Consider the following 18,649-nt stretch of genomic DNA (forward strand, 5'->3'; position numbering starts at 1 on the left):
AAGTTGTTAAAAAGAAAAAAAAAAACACATTTTCTCCCTATTCTGGATTCATTTCATATTTAGACAGCAATTCAAGTTACCGCAGCTAAAAGCAAAAGGGCTTATAAAATACTATAGTGATATATTTTTCAGCCACTGTCCCAGTAAAAATAATTGAAATACAGAGTAGGGACACCAGAGTGAGCCTGACTGTGGGTCTAAAAACCTACAGGTACTTTAGCTGCACATGCACTATGTGCATTCTAGACATATAGCTTCTGTAAACCAGTGCTGTTCAGATAATTTCTTCTCCAATACATACCTGCAACTCAGCTCTGCAGAAGATCTCTGTGCCTAAGGCAGCATGACTTCAAAATCCCTCTTTGTATAACTTCCATCTTTAAAATAGGATTCCAGTGCCTATGGCCAAGAAGTTTCCCTCTTGGAGGATCACAAACTATTCAGCTCTCCTGCAAGTTCAAGGGCTTCAGCTTTAGCTCACTTCTTTGGAAGGGCAAGAAAAAAAAATTTGCTGTTTCCTCAGCTTGCTTAACCAAAAAAATATGTTCTCTGTAAAAAAAAGCTGAAAGAATGATCTGGAGTTTTTCTTTGGGCTTGGTGTACTTGAGCAAGGTTTCTTCATGCTTTGAGAATGATTTAACCCAAAGTGATTATATACAATTTGGTTTTCTTTTCCATTTCAGAACTTCAATCAGATAAGAAAGGTGACCTTACTGTTGGATGAGGACCAGACCAGTTCCACTAGTGAATTATTTAATTAGATTTTTACAGCAAGTAATGTATCTGTAATATAGTTGCTTTGATAGATCAAAACCCCATAAAAGGCAAATTTTTTTTCCTTAAATATTTACTTTATAAATACATTGGTACCAGTGTTCAGATATGGAAGCTTGCTCCAGGCTTCTGTGTCTGAATTTCAAATGCAAACAATATTTAGTTATTCTAATATTTATCTAACATTTAATTAGCTAGAATTTCGCGTAAGGAACAAATTCAATAAAAGTATTTGTGAGAAACAAGCTTCCTTCTTTACCTTGTACCAGTAATTATCAGCCAAGATTTTCCATTTTGGACAGCATGTAATATGCTAGCTATTCGCTGCTTGAAATGTGCACTTAATTTTGATTGAACACATTAATAAAATAAACTTAATTGATTTTGATTATAGTAAGTATTTATCTATACAACAAGGCTATCAGAGACCTATGCATAATTCACAATGCTTTCCAAGGTAGCACTTGTAAAACAGCAAAGGTGTTGATAGACCCATTTTATGCCTTTTGCCAGGCTTTTGTGAAGAAACGTTCCGTATTTTTCTCATTACATTATTCTTACATCTATTTGATGGGTTTTCCACTGCTACCACAGGAGATCCAAGAACTCCTTAAAAATACACAAATTCATTCAGAAGTCCAACTTTAAATAGAATTGTCAGCTTGAAAGATGGAAGTTCAAGGAAATAAATTTCTTCCTTTTCTTGTCTTTTAAATAAAATACAGTAACTTTTAAAAATAAACTAGAGTAACTATTGTATGGACTCTAGAGTTTGTCTCTTTTCTAAGATTTTTTTTAAATATGAATATTATTATGGATTCTTATATATTCTTTATTCTTATGGTCATTATTGACCACTGTATTTTACTATTTCAGTGGAGTGTCCAGTAGAGCTATTAAGAAACTAAGTCTACTTTGGCAGACTCTTTAGTCTCACAGTTTTAATTTGAATTTGAGTCTTAGTAAATTTTTAAACAATTCCTCAGAGTAAAGTAATTCTGCACACTTGAGAGCACACAAACTTGAAAACTGTTCAGCTTGAAAACAGACTAAGCAGTTTGCTGTTTAACAGTGTGCGTCAGCACTGCATGTATTGATTCCAAACAACATGGACATTGGAGACACATGATAACCCAATTTTAAAAGGCATATTGTTGATTAGAATGGTCTTTTCATTTTGGTGGCAGAATGAACAATATTTGGACCACATCCAAGCCTTTAAAACAGTTAATGGCTGCCCTCCCCCAACAGATGGCCACTGTGTTTGTTTTATGGGATAGTTTGTATCTGTGCAACTAACTGCATTACTGGCTTATTGCAACCAGTTGTGCTACAGTTGGAAGAGCCACTTCCACAAGTAGATGACATGATGGTGTAATTTATACAAATAATTATCAGCATGAAGTTAAACCACTGTAATGAAAGGATTAATTTCTAGTGGCTTGAAGGAAGTATTGGAGTCAAAGAAGGTAGGTTATTAACAGTTGCTTATTCACTGATAGCCTAATTTATTTTGTATTGTAATAAATTTAGTAATCGTTGATAGAAAAAGTCATACACACATGCCTACTTCCATTTATCTTAATGCTACTGCAACATTAGATTGCAGCATGAATGAAAAGCCCGTGTGTTTCGGTGCCCTGGAAGCTTGTTATGACCTTCAGGAGAAATGAAATGCTCCGTTGGCTAGGGAAACAATTGAGCTGAAACCAGTCAGGCACAGTAAACTCAGAGATAGTCTTTCCAAATTAAAAGCTGTTAGTAGCAGCTCAAAACAAGGCAAAAAGTGAGACTGTAGCATCTTGTTGCAAGGTGATTTTATGTGCAAAAAGGGCAAAGTTGAGATTTAAAGGAATTCTCATTAACTTTAAGAATTTGGAAATGAGATTGGACATTAGCATCCAAAGATAGCTGATGTATGAACACACTGTAGAAGATATAATCTGTTGAAAAGCACTGAGATAAATTTAGGCTACTGACCTTTTAGTGCATTAGGGCATGAAATAAATCACTGGCTCCAAGTAGTAAATTTGTACAATCGAAACGCTTTCCCAGTACTTCTAGTTATAGAATTTTGCAGTCAAGAGCACTACATATCTGAAATGACCTTTTAATATTTCAATTATAACTGAGTATTACGGACCCAATCCTGCACTGTTGCATACCCAAAATTCCCATTAATGTCAATGGGTATTTCAGAGGATAAGAAAGAAAAGGTCAGGCTTAAAATCAGCCAGCAAGTTCTCATAAATTAGTGATTATTTACAAACTGATAAAGAGCCCAGATTAATCTGTAATAATTTTCCATAGATTTAAGATACAATTCTTAGAAATATATTATTCAGTGTTAAAATACATTTCATTGGGATTCCTTTCTTTATTGCATGGGTGTTGCTTCACAGGTGTGCACCCTGTGTGTACCAACCTCAGTGTGGGAACTAACTAGTTACCGCTGCAAGTTTGTCATTACTTCAAACATAACTTAAGAATGTTTCAGAAATAGATTTTGTAGGCCTGTTTGTTGTGCCCTACTGACTCAGAAGAAGTTGTATTTTCATTTGTTCTAGCAACACAGCTGTAACAAAAGTCACTTCAAGTGCAGACAATGCTTTCCTTTTCTTTCTGTCTATTCCAGAGCCTTTGTATGGATGACATACAAGTGCTTTCACAGTTTTAAAGGAAAAGAGAACATTAATAACTTTTATTTGGGGGAATGAGTTATATCTTCTTGCCTTGTGTGTTATTTTCATTCTGATGCCATTTAGACATGTTTCTCTTTGCAAAAGAAATAATAATATAATCCGTACAGCACATAGTCATTTGTAAATATCAGAGTGCATTCCTGAAGGTGGAAAAAGCTTCACTTTTTCCTTGATAACTGAGGTACGTAGAGCATTGATTGGCCAAGCATGGGGTTTTTCAGAGGTCCTCAGGAACCACTGTTATCTTAAAAAATCAGAAGAGTTATTGGGGTTCAGCATCTTTCAAGAGCTAAGGAAAAGTGCTGCCTCACTGCAGCATGAGACAATGTTGGCTTTATTCTGATAGGCCTCATTACAGTCTCTGTGTGAAGGCAATTGGAAAACTGTATGGAAGGAAGCATAACTCTGCTTTGTCAGCTGAAATTCAAAGCTAGCTCACTTCACCAGGTTAGCAGCATTTCCTGACTGCAGAAAACCTGTCATGGCCCTGTCCTAGCCTTCCAACAGACTATTAGAGAATTTAACAGGTGCATGATCAGCTTTTAATAAAAGTAATTGATCTGTAGAGTGCTATCCTGATTACGGTCCCGTGTGTTAAAGGTTTCAACAAATAACAGCAATTAGATAATTACAAAATAATTTTTATAGGTCATTTACTTTCTGTTTAGTATCCAAGGGATCTAGCTAGTCATGCCTGACTTGCACTGTTACATGTTTAGAACATTTTCCTTTTCTTGAAATAAGTATTCAAGGCATATGCATTTATACTACTCTGGGGAATACTTCTCCCCAGATATCTCTTTTGTGAGATTTTCAGGGAATAGTATGTAGGAAGTGATTTTCTGCACAAATGTCTTAGCAAATCCAGAAGGCTGAAATTTGCAGGTTTCCCTTCAATTCTTAGGTCACACTACCATCTGAAGAGACAAGGAGAAGTCAGGCATCATATACTGGTTGCTCTTTAAATAAATCATAGAATCGTAGAATAGAATAGTTAGTGTTGGAAAGGACCTTAAGATCATCAAGTTCCAACCCCCCTGCCATGGACACACATACACATGCACACAAATATACATGCATACATACATAAAGCTCTGAGATTTTTATTCAGTCTCCTAGCTTCCTGCTCCTCAGTTTAACAACACTAATAATAATATGGATAAATGCCCTGAGATCTGCCCTTAATTGCTGATAGTCAAGCTTGCAGTTGAAGTGCCGTCTTCTGCTAGCCCTATTACCATTCAGGGAGATCTCTTCAACTTTACACTAAGATGAAAGTGGAAAGATCTGTATTCCGCAGCATAATTCAGAAAAAGAATTAAAAAAACCCAACAAAACCAAACAGAATGAAAACCATTAAAAAAACCCCAGACAAAACAAATACAAAAACTACAAAAATCCCCAAAACCCCTTTGTGTGTCCATTTTTTAATTGGCTACAAGCCTGTTTATGAACAACTTTTAAAATTTATTCTCAAATTTAAAAAATCCTCTTTATGAAGTTCCTTTCTTCAGCTTTTCTTCAAAGTTTGACTTTCACTATGTCCATGTAAATCTGAATACAAAACCAATATGCACCTGTGCTCTCAGCATACTTCTGCTGGATTTCAAAGCCCTGTACAGCTTACTTGGCCTTCTGCAATGCCCTTTTTGGCAAAGATGTTCAGATAGTGTTTCTCATTTATACAGTGTTCTCAGAGTCTGGTGAAGTACCGAGTAGGAGTATTTGGGAGGATGCTGTGATAATAGTTGACCTTGCATGCAGCGATCAAGGACATAAATAAGTTACAAGAATTGTAAGGTACACAGAAAAGGCAGCAATAAAGAAGAAAAGTTAAAATAAAAAGAAGCACTACAAAGGCAGAATGTGAAGATCTTTCACATTAAATACAATCATTGAACATGTATATGCCTTTTATTTGAAGCTAATTTTTTTACAGGGATCAAAGAAGAGATTTTTCATCCTAGCCTCCCCTTCTGTTACTGCTTCTTTGTCTACAGTACTCTTCTCATCTTTGATTTTGCTTCTTTATTTTTAATCTTTCTACTCCTCAGCTTTTGGGGATATTTTTGAAGCTGTGAGTAACATGATCCTTTCATGTTTGCCTGTCCAACTTGGTAGCCTGTGCACTATCAAAATTTAATCAAGGTTTGAGATTACCAAGTGTTGCTTTTGTGAAACAGGCAAGGGTTTTACCTGTAAATTTCAGAAACATTTGTATTATTATGTAGCAATGAGAGAGAGAAAGCAGTGATTGTCTGTTAAATGCTCAGGTACAGTCTTAATGGAGAAAATATTTACGCTTACAATGTCCTCACATTGTCCAAACAGTAGGCTTGGTAGTTAATATATGTTTTTATTGAATAGGTAAATCACTGTTAAGTATGCAGGATTTGCAGTAGAAAAGAGAGTCAACAGTCTCCAAGTTATTTAGCTTCTCTTAATCATGTTGACAAGCATTCTCCTTAATAGCACAGGATACAGACAACAAGAGAAGGCACCAAGTTGCAACATTGTTCAATACAAACTGAAGTTCACTGAATGTTCAAAGGAACTCTTGTCTCAAGCATATGTGTCAAACATCCAAATTTTTTCCCCACATTGAGAACGTTAAAGCTGTTGAAAGAATCTGGACAAACAATACTTGAATAACTGCTGTCTTCTGCATGCCCAGCTTGAAGTATCCCTAAAAGTAGAATTTTTATGAAGTTCTGAGCACAGGCCTTTCAGAAACAATACCTTGATGTGATGAGTTTGTGCAAAGAAGCTTTCAGGTTCATAAATTGCTAGGGTTTGAAAATCTGCATGTAGACGTTTCTGAAATTTTACTATTATTATAATATGGAATAGTTTTCTAAGATTATCACCACTAACATGAACGCTGATGCCGTTTTTGTTCTTGAACATATACAATAAGTGAATTACATGAAGTGTACAGTCCATACTCAGATGGGACATTAAATGCATATAATGCACCTTTAAAATACTTCATTTATTTATTGATGCAAATGTCTTATTTTTATAATTGTCTTTATTAATTTAAAATGTTTCCATGTATGCACTGCAAGTGTTCTTTTGGAATCCCAGAAGAAGCTACTGCACACTCTATTATTTAAACCTTGCTCTACTGCTTTGGGCTCCCTGTTGTCTTCCATGAATTCATTCCCCATCCGGCATCTGTTGGTTTGTTTTGGTTTGGTTTGGTTTTTTTGGAGGACAGCTGTCCCTTTGCTCTTACTGATCTGGAAATAAAGAATCAGTAGTGCAAAGTACATTAAATTCAAGACCCTTTGCCTTGCTGGGTTGACTGTACACTGTTATTTGCTCTTGGAAGTAAAGCATGGCTGAGCCTATTTAGCATTGAGATGGGAAACATGAGATTCCTGTTTTAGCACAAGCCAAGGAATTATGGTAGAACATTTAGTAGAAAGTCAGTCTACACAAACGGGAAAAGAAAGGCTTCATTTAGTTTCTTTGTCGTTGTTAAATAAATAGGAGGATTCCAAGCAAAAACCAGCCACCTTCATCCAAGACCAATCCTTCAGAAGAAGAAAAAGAAGACATTGTCTTCGTGTCTCCTGTCAGTCAAAACCTTTCCTCAAATCTTCCCCAATCCTTCCCAGAGACACCCATGCCTATTACTCATCTTCCCATTGAGCCTTCTCTACCTTCTCTTTCCAGTCACCCTTTGCAGCTAAGATGTGACCTTTGAAGCTCTAGCTCATGACAGCAGAGAGCTAACTAATTTTTTCATTTCCAGTTGGTTAACTTATGTCTCTGTTTTAGATGTAGTAGTTAAAAACCTAAATTTTCCTGAATCCAAAATGAGCAATGGGCAGTATCTGAAAGGGTTCTAAATATGAAAAGAAGATTGAATTCATCATTTAGCAAGACTAATTAAATTTTTTGTTTGTTCAGTTCCTTCATTGTTTATTTTAATATCAATATTTTATTAGGCATTGAGAAAAAAACTGCAGTTCTTGGAAAAATGCAAATTCACTTTTGTTGCTTCAAATAAAAATGCAAATTCCTTCTTCCCACTTATCTCTTTAAAAAAAGAACACAGCAATAAAAAAAGGAAAAAAAAAAAATCTTTCTACAGCTTGCACTTCCTTCTCAAGCCTTAGCCACACAGAAAAATTACATAGGTATAAACCCAAAAGATTAATTAAAATGACCTTGCTAAAGAGGTGAAAATCTGTCTGGATGTTGTTTTCATTTTAACAGTGTATTTTATTGGTCAGCTGGGACCAGATTTATACATGAAATAACCCTTCCACTGATATAAAGCCATATACATATGAACACAGATACACAGGTCAAGACATAAACCAAATCACTACACAGCAACTTCATGTTCATGGAAGAAAAAAAAATCATATTAACCCTCAATTAGAGCAGTGTGGATGCTTAAGTCTTTGGGAAGCTGCTTCATGACCCTAAAGAGTTTGAAGCTCTTCAGAATGAGGATGTGATCCCTTGTCAAAACTTAATGTATTCATATGCTTTAAGATTAAAGGATATGTCCACAATGCAGCTACAGAGGCAAATTCAGTGTAACATAGAGACACAGATGTAGGATTAAAATGTATAGACTAATATTAAATTGTATTGGTAGTGGTAACATAAAACTTGGGATAGGGTAATTTAACCTACTTGTGTGAAGTATTTAGATACGTTGTTTTAATGTGCCTGCAGGTGTCTATCACAGTATAACTATCAACTTTGACATATTAGCAAGTGATCGGGTGACAATATATTACCAGGCATCAGCAACTCCATGATAACTGTGCATTGTGCATGCTCCATTTCCTCATGATAAATGTGAGGTATGTGATACAGGTTACCCTTCATAAGCAGGATAAGCTTCTTGACATGTACAGAGGATGCTGTGGAATAAGATAATATTTAAGAACGTTGAAGCAGCTGATTCCCAGGATTTGTGTATTAAAGCTTTATTCCAGATTGAAATCCAATTTAAGTTAAACCAGTGCAATTCTGCCCTGCAGGTGGCACGTTAAATTAGTGCATTAGTACACACTAAAAGCTATATTGGTGCAATCTACGATTTAAACAGTCAGACAGTGTAAGTGGCCATGTATTGGTTCAATTGCATATGGAAAAGAGAATAAGTCGCATTGGTCTACGGCCAAATTTGCATTACAGGTTTTACTGGCATAGCTATATTAGCCAAAAGCCTGACAGTGCTTTGGTTGACACAACTATTGGAGTAAAAGCACCTAAAAGCATGTAAAGAAGCAGTTAAACCCAAGAATATTAAGGTTTTGCCAGCAGCAGTTTACATTCAAAGCTAGTCATTCTAGATATAACAGTCTTAACAAAATAATATGAAGGCAGAAGTGCTAGTTCAAAAGCCAGAAAAAATATATTTTGATAGTATGTCATTCTGTTTAAGGAGCTGGCTTAAACTATACCTGCAAAGAAAGCTATTTTATCAGTGATCTATTTCTGTACTACAAAAGAGTGACTGTTGTAATCCTATCAGTGCAGCTCTTATCACCAAACCTGTTAAATTCAGCCAGCCTCTCAAGTTAACTTATTTATCATAGTAAGAGGAAAGGTGTGCTGGAGTAAAGTATACTGGCTGGAGTAGAGTTTTTCTGATTTAAGTTACCTTCTTAAGAGAAGCATTTTGTTTGTCGTATTCCAGCACAAAGCACTCTTACAGTGGCCCTGACCTGAGAAAAGTTTTTACTGTACAAGTGTTTTAGCAGGGCTTATAGTAATATATCGCTCTCACTAAAAACGTGAAAGTAATAACTGCAGTGCCTATGTAAAATTGTATAAAAAAATCCCTGGGGAGACCAACATTTAGGCTCCAAATGTTTTTCTTTGGAATTTGTCACTGAATTTTTTTGTAGATTAGCATTTCAGCGTTCTGCTTTGGTCCCAATGGTTAACTTCCCATCTCATAAGAGGCTATTTGTAACTTGGTTTTTACTGGAATAAATAAAGTTCTTGTTTTGATGACACCTGAGCTTTTATTCTCTTCTGCTGTGTCCTACTTTGCCTGAGGTCGTACCCATGTGCTGCATCCTGAGAATTTCAAATTTATATTAAAATTCTCTGCAAGACAAGTTTCACATAAATCTATTGACAAATGTAGGAATGGGACAGAGAAAACTCTAAAATTAGTTGGATTTTTTAAATTATTTTTTTAAGAGTAATCTACAGGCTTAATTTAATCACATTGGTTGAAAAAAAATATCAAAGCAAACCTATTCCTTCAGAAATATATTTAATTTGGGATGTTAGGAAGAACTTGCACTTGTTTGTATTTCATTTCTATTCAAGATTTATCAGCTATTGCTTTCATCAGCATGCCTTCTCTGGAGTCCCACTCTTCACTGCTTTTACCTGTGCTGAAGTGTTCCAGACTAAACTAACAACATTATTACTCTAAGTAACTGAGACATCTTCAGTCTTCACAATGGAACAGACAGTTAGGGCTCTGTAGTTATTCCACCTTGCAGAAAATAATAATCTGATAAAATGATGCCCTGATCTTGATATTTCTAATTAATACCTGAGATGTTTTTATAATTCACTGTGTAAAATGGAAGATTTATTAATTTTCATGTAAGTCCCATGTCTCAGAAAAACTACACTTCAAGAAAAGCATCAGCAATTAAAGTGATGCTTACCTGCAAACGGCCTGTACAAAATTAGAAGTTCAGGTGGAGTACTTTTTGGAAAGAGGGAGGACTCAGTAGCAACCTTGTGCTTTTTCTCCTTTCATTTCAGATGCATTAAAAGCCAGCCAACATTGCTTGGATAATTTGTAATACAGATTAATATTGTTCACATGATGCTAATAGGATTACAACCAGGATAAACTTAATATTTTTGATAAATTCAGGAACTATTTGTACTGTGATATTCTTAAGAACTATTCATAGATAACTGACATTCCTTACACAGCTAGTCTTCATTAAAGTTTTGTGTTGAGTGGGTAGCCTGGAAAGGAAACATGGAAAATGTTGCACAATGAGTTCATTGCCAACAGTGAATGTCATTCATCAAAATTTAGGCAATGCTGTTTTCATTTTTGTTCAAAATACCATCATGGGAGGTGTGGTCTTTTTTTTTCTTTCTCTTCTTTTTCTATTTTTCTTCTGCTTTTTTAAATTTTTGTTTTGTTTTGTGTTTTGTTTCTTTGGTTGGTTAGTTAGTTGATTGATTTTGGTTATATGGGGTTTTTTAAATAAAGAAATTTTAACCAGTGATTTTGCAGAATCTCATCCAGTGAGATTTTGCATCCTTACCTGAGATTATTATAATATCCTTGCTAGTTGTGGAGTCCCAGTGTGTAATTAAACAGCTTTAATTGTGGTTATTCTATCTGTTTTCAGGTAGTGACTTTATGGCTCTATTGTTAAAATGAAAAAGGTGAAACAAGCAAAAAATATTACTTGTTGAATCAGTCTAAAATTAGCAATAGTATGAATAGCTTAAGTACTGAGCCACTATTCATGGTTTCCTACTTCATAACTGAAGCAAGTCCTTACAGGCTTTGCAACCTGATTAAAACAATCACTTGTGAAAAAAATGCATAGAGATCTATAAAAAAATAGGACATTTTTAACCTTGCACAACATAAAAAAGAACTTTGCCCTAGTGAAAACCTGGACCAGATATATTTGGGGTTGATTGTCATCTCTTGTCAAGGTTTTCTAGGCCGCAACTAGAATGGCATGCTAGCTGCTACTGACTAGTAGTCCGGGACAGGGTAAAGAATACTTATCTATGGTCAGCCTTTTTCATGTACCTATCACAGAATCGTAGAATCGTAGAATCGTAGAATCATAGAATCGTGGAGTCACAGAATCATAGAATAGTTAGGATTGGAAAGGACCTTAAGATCACCTAGTTCCAACCCCCCTGCCATGGGCAGGGACACCTCACACTAAACCATGCCACCCAAGGCCTCATCCAACCCGGCCTTGAACACCGCCAGAGACAGAGCATTCACAACTTCCCTGGGCAACTCATTCCAGTGCCTCCCCACCCTCACAGTAAAGAAGTTCCTCCTTATATCCAATCTAAACTTCCCCTGTTTAAGTTTTAACCCCTTACCCCTTGTCCTATCACTACAGTCCATGATGAATAGTCCCTCCCCAGCATCCTTGTAGCCCCCCTTCAGATACTGGAAGGCTGCTCTGAGGTCTCCATGCAGCCTTCTCTTCTCCAGGCTGAACAGCCCCAACTTTCTCAGCCTATCTCCATACGGGAGGTGCTCCAGTCCCCTGATCATCCTTGTGGCCCTCCTCTAGACTTGTTCCAACAGTTCCATGTCCTTTTTATGTTGAGGACACCAGAACTGTACACAATGCTCCAAGTGGGGTCTCTCTTTATGAGACCAAGAAGGAATGTTTTCTCACCACAGACCAGTAGAAATTATTACACTTCTCTGCCCTGTGTAGTATAAGTCCTGCAGTACTGGGCATGCCATATTTGTTCAGTCAACTCTCAGTTACTGCTAGGGATTTGATAAAACATGACAGCCTAGTTTCTTGCCTTGCCTACAACAGGTTAATCACCTGAAGATTAAAAAAAAAAATTAAAAAAAGTCAGTCCAGTCAAAAATTGCATTCTAAACTGGCCAGTGGATGACATTTAATGAGATGTAGTGTTCAGGAGGTCAGACTCAACGATCAAATTTTCTTTCTGGCATTATATTGCCTGAAATCAATGACACGTGAGGAAGCAGTGATGGCAAAACGAGTTAAACATATTTTCCATAAAATAACACAGAAGACTTATACTTTGTCCAGAATCCTTCAGTTCAAGGAGAGAAAATATAAGCTACTTAAAACTTATGTGAGAATTAAATGGTGTAATTTTTAATTTAAGTTCCATAGAATTAAACTGCACCAGACTATATGTGAACACAGTTAAAGGTAAAGCATAACCCTTTACTTCTTCAGGATGTTTTAACAGTCCAGAATGCTTAATAGTATCAGTTTCCCTCAACTATTTTTGCTCAAACGAATGCTTAACATGTTTTTGGCCATTCAAGTCAATTTTATACTAATGACAATGTGTAGATCTAAATACCATTTAATTATAGGTCATTGTGATACTAGTATGGTAAAAAGCCATGATGCCACTTACAGAAAGAATTACATGAGGATACATTAACTAATTGGGGAAAACAACTAATTTTTTCTGAACATACTGGCTGTTTGTAAGATCAGCCTTTGGAGTCCTTTTACACTGATATCTCCCAGTTGTGACTGAAAGCAAATGTATGAAAATAGAGTAATAATACAACTTGTTCCAAAGAAGGCTAGCTTTTTGTGAATTAGGAACCTGAAGATATTGCATAGAGATCAAGGATCAGATAACTAGAACTTTATCAAATCCTATGTTCATATTAGATTCATTATTATGGTATGCTTAATTGAAAGGAAACTTTTTTTGGTTTGTTTTATAAAGAGATTGATCTATTTTTAGCTGCAAAAGTTTGAAGAAATTACCCAACATTAATTTTTTTTCTGAAGGTGCAGGCTGTTTTTAATCTGCCTCACTACTCTACTGTAAAGTTCATATTGCTCAATGAATTCAAGGAAGCACAGGGGAACAAACCAAATAGTTAAGAGACTAAAGAAGACTTCTTTCTTACGTATGCTTCTACTCAGACGGATGAAGGACAGAAACTAACTTGTAGATGAGTTTAAGTGTCCTCATGCTTTAAGCCTCAGCAAGCCTAGCTTGTTTCTTCCCATAACAGGGACCTGTCACTATGATAGCAATACTATCATAGTGATACTATACTATATGAAGCAGCTGTCATGCAGTATACGCTTGGCAGGGGAGCTTCACTTGAACTTGTCAAAAGCCACAAGATAATCTTCCTTAAATAAATGAGCTCAATTTGGTGGCTACTTATCTTCTTCTATATGACAACTGAAAATTCCTGTAGTTCTTCTACAGTAAGAGTCAATCACTTAATTTCTAGTTAGGATTTTGATGGTACCATTTTGCACAGTGGCCATTGCACACAATGAATCCCCATTCCTCTTACTGTATCCTAAAATAACCAAAAATAATGTCTAGGTTGCTAGCTGGTTTTGCTCTCTGCTGGAAAATATTTAATAGTAGAGTGAAGATGATTAATAATGGAGTCCATGAGTACCACCAAATATTCGAAATATATTTCTTTAAGGGCTGAGAAAGATTTAAACAGGACACAGTAGCAGTCTCTTTTCAAATATTGTTCTGACATGTGATTTTTCCTGTCAATAAAATCTGAAGAGGAAACTAGAAATATATTCATCTCAGTAATTGCACTTGTACATTAATACCAACTCAGACATTTAAACATACAGTTACATTGTGCAGTAACATGTACACACAAATATGCATACACAAAACACCCCAACACAGAGGAGTGGTATTCCACACCTTATGGTGTTTATGACATCTTAATTTAGCTCCCCAGAGTGTATATAAGGACACTGGGATCATCACACAGTCACAGCTTACTTTCTATGCACTCTTCCAGTGCACGGAAGAGCATCATATGCAGCTGCATAGTGTACTTCTCTGTCCTTGTGGTTTAGTATGTTTTTACCCAGTATCAAATGTGTACTAGCTATGCCTGTTCTGAATATAGCGGTGTGTTCTTCTTACTAGAGGAAACAGTTATATATATTAGATAGTGAGAGCACTGTAGTACTATACAACCTATAAAGAAAGTGAGTTGTTATTATCTGTATGGATCAGCATTACAGAAGAAACAAGCACTGATTGCCAGGTGATTTCACAGATACTTTGACAGCCATTTCAGGCTCTTCCCCCAGACTTCTGCATGGTGTTCCCTAGACCATGTCAGTTGCTTGCTCCTCATCCAATTTTGTTAGTCTTTCTTATTTTGATTTATTCCCATGTCTTATCGTATTGTGAAATGTCTTTCTCAGACCCTCTGCAGGAGCAGTTTCCCTGCATTTTACCCACCTCTTCATTCATCTAGTCTCCTTTTTTCTTATCTTATTTTGCCCTTTCTCCCTTTTTTCTCAGCATCTGCAGCTTTTGGGCTGTCTTGGCCATCCCTTTCCAACTTTTTTATCCTGTTCCAAATCTTAAGTTCTTAGACTCCTGGCTCCCCATCTGCTTCATCTTTTACTTTCCAGGTATTCCTGCTGAGTATACCTCCAAAGGCCATTGATGTTCAGGAAATGCTAGTCATTTAATGGATCCAAATCTGAAACCCTCTCTTCATCCTGTCCCCATCTCTTATCCTTCTGGCTGAACTGTTTTGCTGACAGCCTTTTGTTCCATGCCCACACCATTTGTTCGGGTTCCCTCCTCACCTCCAAACCTTCTTGCTTTATGCCCCCTCCTCCATCAGCACAAGCACATGCATGCGGTGTATCTACCTCTTGTCCACTTGCCACTTGAGCTAGGTGGCTTTTCCCCACAGTGTTGGCTGGGATGCCAGCTCCCTGTGCTCACTTCACAGGCTCAGATTAGCACTTAGTGTGGTCACACAGCCACCCGGAGGTGGTACCTGCTTACTGAGAACAGGAACTTCAAGAAAAAAAATCAGCTACAAAAACTTAACCTATTAAATATAAAAGTATTGATTTTTTTCCCCCATGAAAATGTATGCTTGGATATAATAAAAGGTAAAAGACATACCTTTTGCACAAGGTCATATCTCTACAAGATTTGGGACTCTTGCTCCCAAAACACTAGATACTCTGAAATCTATGAAATGAGTTGTCCCCACAGGTGTCACACTGTTTTGTTTTGCTTTGTTTTGTTTTTTATTGAATTTATTTATTTATTTTAGCATTGTTGTTTCCCAGGTCTCTTTTTTTGAAATGGCTGAGACAGATATTTAGGATGAATGCACTAAACCCCTATTAATCAAATTTGGGAAGGTTACAAACAGCTGAAATTAAGATTTTATGGTGGAAAACATTAGACAAGTTTACCCTTTCTGCCCCTGAAGCAAAGTTCAGACTGTCACCTGATTAATAGCTGTAGAGTCAATGAGTATGTAGAAGACATTAAAAGAATTGATTGGCTCTCTATGGATTCTTTTGGATAGCTTAGTAGCTTTGGCAAAAATTTATAACAGGCTTTCTGAAATGCTGTACACATTGATAGAAGACTGGGGCAATGATCCTGCCCCACTTATGAGATTGTTTATTCTTTTTCTTTCCCTCTTTCTTTTTTTTTTTTTTTTCCCCCCTTGGTGTCTAATGCCTCAGGAGTGGTATTCAGGATTTTTTGCTTTATGAATCTGTTTCTTTTTGGCTTTCATTCCTTCAGTTTCCTTAGTGAAAACTGCTTCAGTAAACAAGAATATTATACTGCAAATTTTATTTTTAGGTAATGTATCAGTAATGTAAAAATTGGGCACAAGGAAGCTTACACAGTTCTTAAATTTGGAGAGTGTTTATTTTTTCACCACTTTATCAATATTATTCAGTTCTGTTTGTGCCGATGATCTTAATATCTAAAAGGATATGAAATTGCATTGCATGTATTATTTATACGGAAGAAGTCCAAACTAAATCAGCTGGCTGATTTAGCATTCATATACTGCTCTTAAATATCTAGCACTTTTGAACTGTGTTTTAAGAATTAAGAGGAGCCTCAAGTGACCAGACCTGTTTCCCTTGCAATATAATCATAGAATCACTGAATATCTCAAGTTGGAAGGATTCCATAAGGATTATCAACTCCAACTCCCTGCTCCTCACAGGACTGCCTAGAACTAAAACATATGACAAGAAATGTCTTTCAGATGTTCTTTGAACTCTGACAGGCATTGCAGTAACCTTTTCTCTGGGGAGCCTGTTCCAGTGACCGACCACTCTTTTAGCGAAGAATCTTTTCTTCATGTCCAAGCTGAACTTCCCCAGATTCATACCATTTCTACATGTCCAAATAAATCTCATTAAAATATAAAAAAGAAAATTTGATTATGTAAAGATTTGATCTCTAGAGAAACAATCAAGCTGTAAAAGGTTTATCTTGTCAAACAAGACACTTTTCCATGCTTCATAAACTCCTACATCAGACCTGTGAAATATGGATGTTTGTCTAAATTAGCTCAAACTTCTTTAGGTGAAACACTGAAAAGGGTAACTCTATCCTATTCTATTTTGGTTATTTCAAGTATTACAAGTATGGATATCTGGGAGTGTCAAAAGTAGCAGAAGTTTTCAAGAACTGCATATCTCTGCTTGGAGCTTGTGGTTCAGCTCCAAGCCGCCTGAAATGAACACCAAGTATCAGACTTAACTGCAGTGCAGTCAGGTCTGTAAAACTGGCTTTTTGACAGTATATACCAAATTGGTTGTTTAATCATAATCAGTTTCTACAATGTAATACTACATACTACATAAGCCTGTCCTGGGTTCAGCAGTAGCAGTCATTTTTTCTCCTTCTTAGTAGCTGGTGCAGCGCTGTGGTTTTGACTTTCGGCCTGGGAGCAGTGCTGATAACACCAATGTTTTTAGTTACTGCTCAAATGTTTAGTCTGACCAAGGACTTTGTGAGTCTCATGCTCTGCCAGGGAGGAAGGGAAGCTGGGAGGGAGCAGAGACAGGACACCTGACCCAAACTAACCAAAGAGGTATTCCATACCACAGCACATCATGCTCAGGATGTAACTGAGAGTTACCCAGAAGGGCTAGTTCACTGCTCGGTTGGGCTGGATATCGACGAATGGTATTGTATTCTCTTCCCTTGTTATTTCGCTTACCATTATTATTATTGGTGATAGCAGTAGTGGGTTTGTGTTATACCTTAGTTACTAAATTGCTCTTATCTCAACCCGTAGGACTTACATTCTTTCGAGTCTCCTCCTCGTCCCTCCAGGAGTAAGGCCGGGGGGGAGAAAGGGCAGGAGTGAGTGAGCGGGTTGCATGGGTTACTGACTGCACTTAAACCACGACAAAGCCAAGTACACATAAATGTGGATATTCAAGTTCAAAGTGTTTTAGATGGTTTTGCTTTAAAATGAAGTAGGTATTGCTTTATGGCTTTATTATCCGTTTGCTTAAAGAAATCTTCATGGACTCATAAAATAGCACAATATCCTAGCACATTTTTGCTACTTCAGAGAAAACTACACAAATAAACTAAATAAACTTTTTTTGTTTGTTTGTTTGTTTGTTTTCCTACCAACTGGTACAAAACAAGGCTATCACAATCCAACTCCCAAACTTGGATAAACTATGCATACCCTGACAGGCTAGTGTCTAATCTCTTCTTAGAAGTTTACACCAAAGAAGGCTTCACAACCTCCCTAAGCAGTCTAATCTGATGCCTGTCTACACTGTTCAGAAGTCTAGACTAATTCCTGAACTAAGCCTGTAATTTCTTCATGCTCCTATTCTGTCAGGAGCATATCACATGTAAGATGTGACCCTCCCCACAAGTGGCCATACATTCCTTCCTCCCTTTGAGCCCTTAAGTTTATTTGTGCCAATTCAACAGTTTCCCCTGATTATAAGGCAAGGCTTTTCTTCCTTTTTTCATTTTTTTCTTTTTGAGCACTGCATTTCACAGATCCAGTTTAGAGCACAGCCATATAAAGAGCTGAATCGGTATAACTGAGAGGAGAGAAATACCCAAGGGCGAACTGGAACAAGTGGTTAAATGTAGAGAATGTGGAGAAGGTGAATGGTGTTTGAACTATTATAAATGGCACTATTAATGTTAAACAACAATCTGAAGGTCCCTAATCATAGGATCAGCCCCTTACTTGCTTCTCAGTTCCCAGTGGGTTCCTGTTCCCAGCGGGCTCCTGATCAGAAGTTAAGTTTCAAATAGAGAGTAGTCAGGAGGTTACAATATGACGGATGACAGATGGCAGAAAGATGATGAAGCTGAACCAATTTAACCACACAGATATCATGAAAGATGTGGTTCCCAGACTACGATCCTGCTCTGCTATTCTTCTTTCTTTCTCTGCCTTTGAACTAGTCCCTGTCCTCTTTCCCACTTGTCTTGATCCCTTCCTTTTACAAGCTCTGGTGCACCACCAGCCTCAAAGTACTCTTATTCAGTTCACTAACCTGGCAGAAATTTACTTGCTGTTTTTGCTGGACTAATGATCTGCAGTGGTTCAGCAAATGGGAGATATGAGGAGCAGCCGGGAGGTGGGAGGGGGAGAGCAGGAATAGCAA

Source organism: Psittacula echo, assembly GCF_963264785.1.
Source record: "Psittacula echo genome assembly, chromosome: 4".
NCBI classification, from domain to species: domain Eukaryota; kingdom Metazoa; phylum Chordata; class Aves; order Psittaciformes; family Psittacidae; genus Psittacula; species Psittacula echo.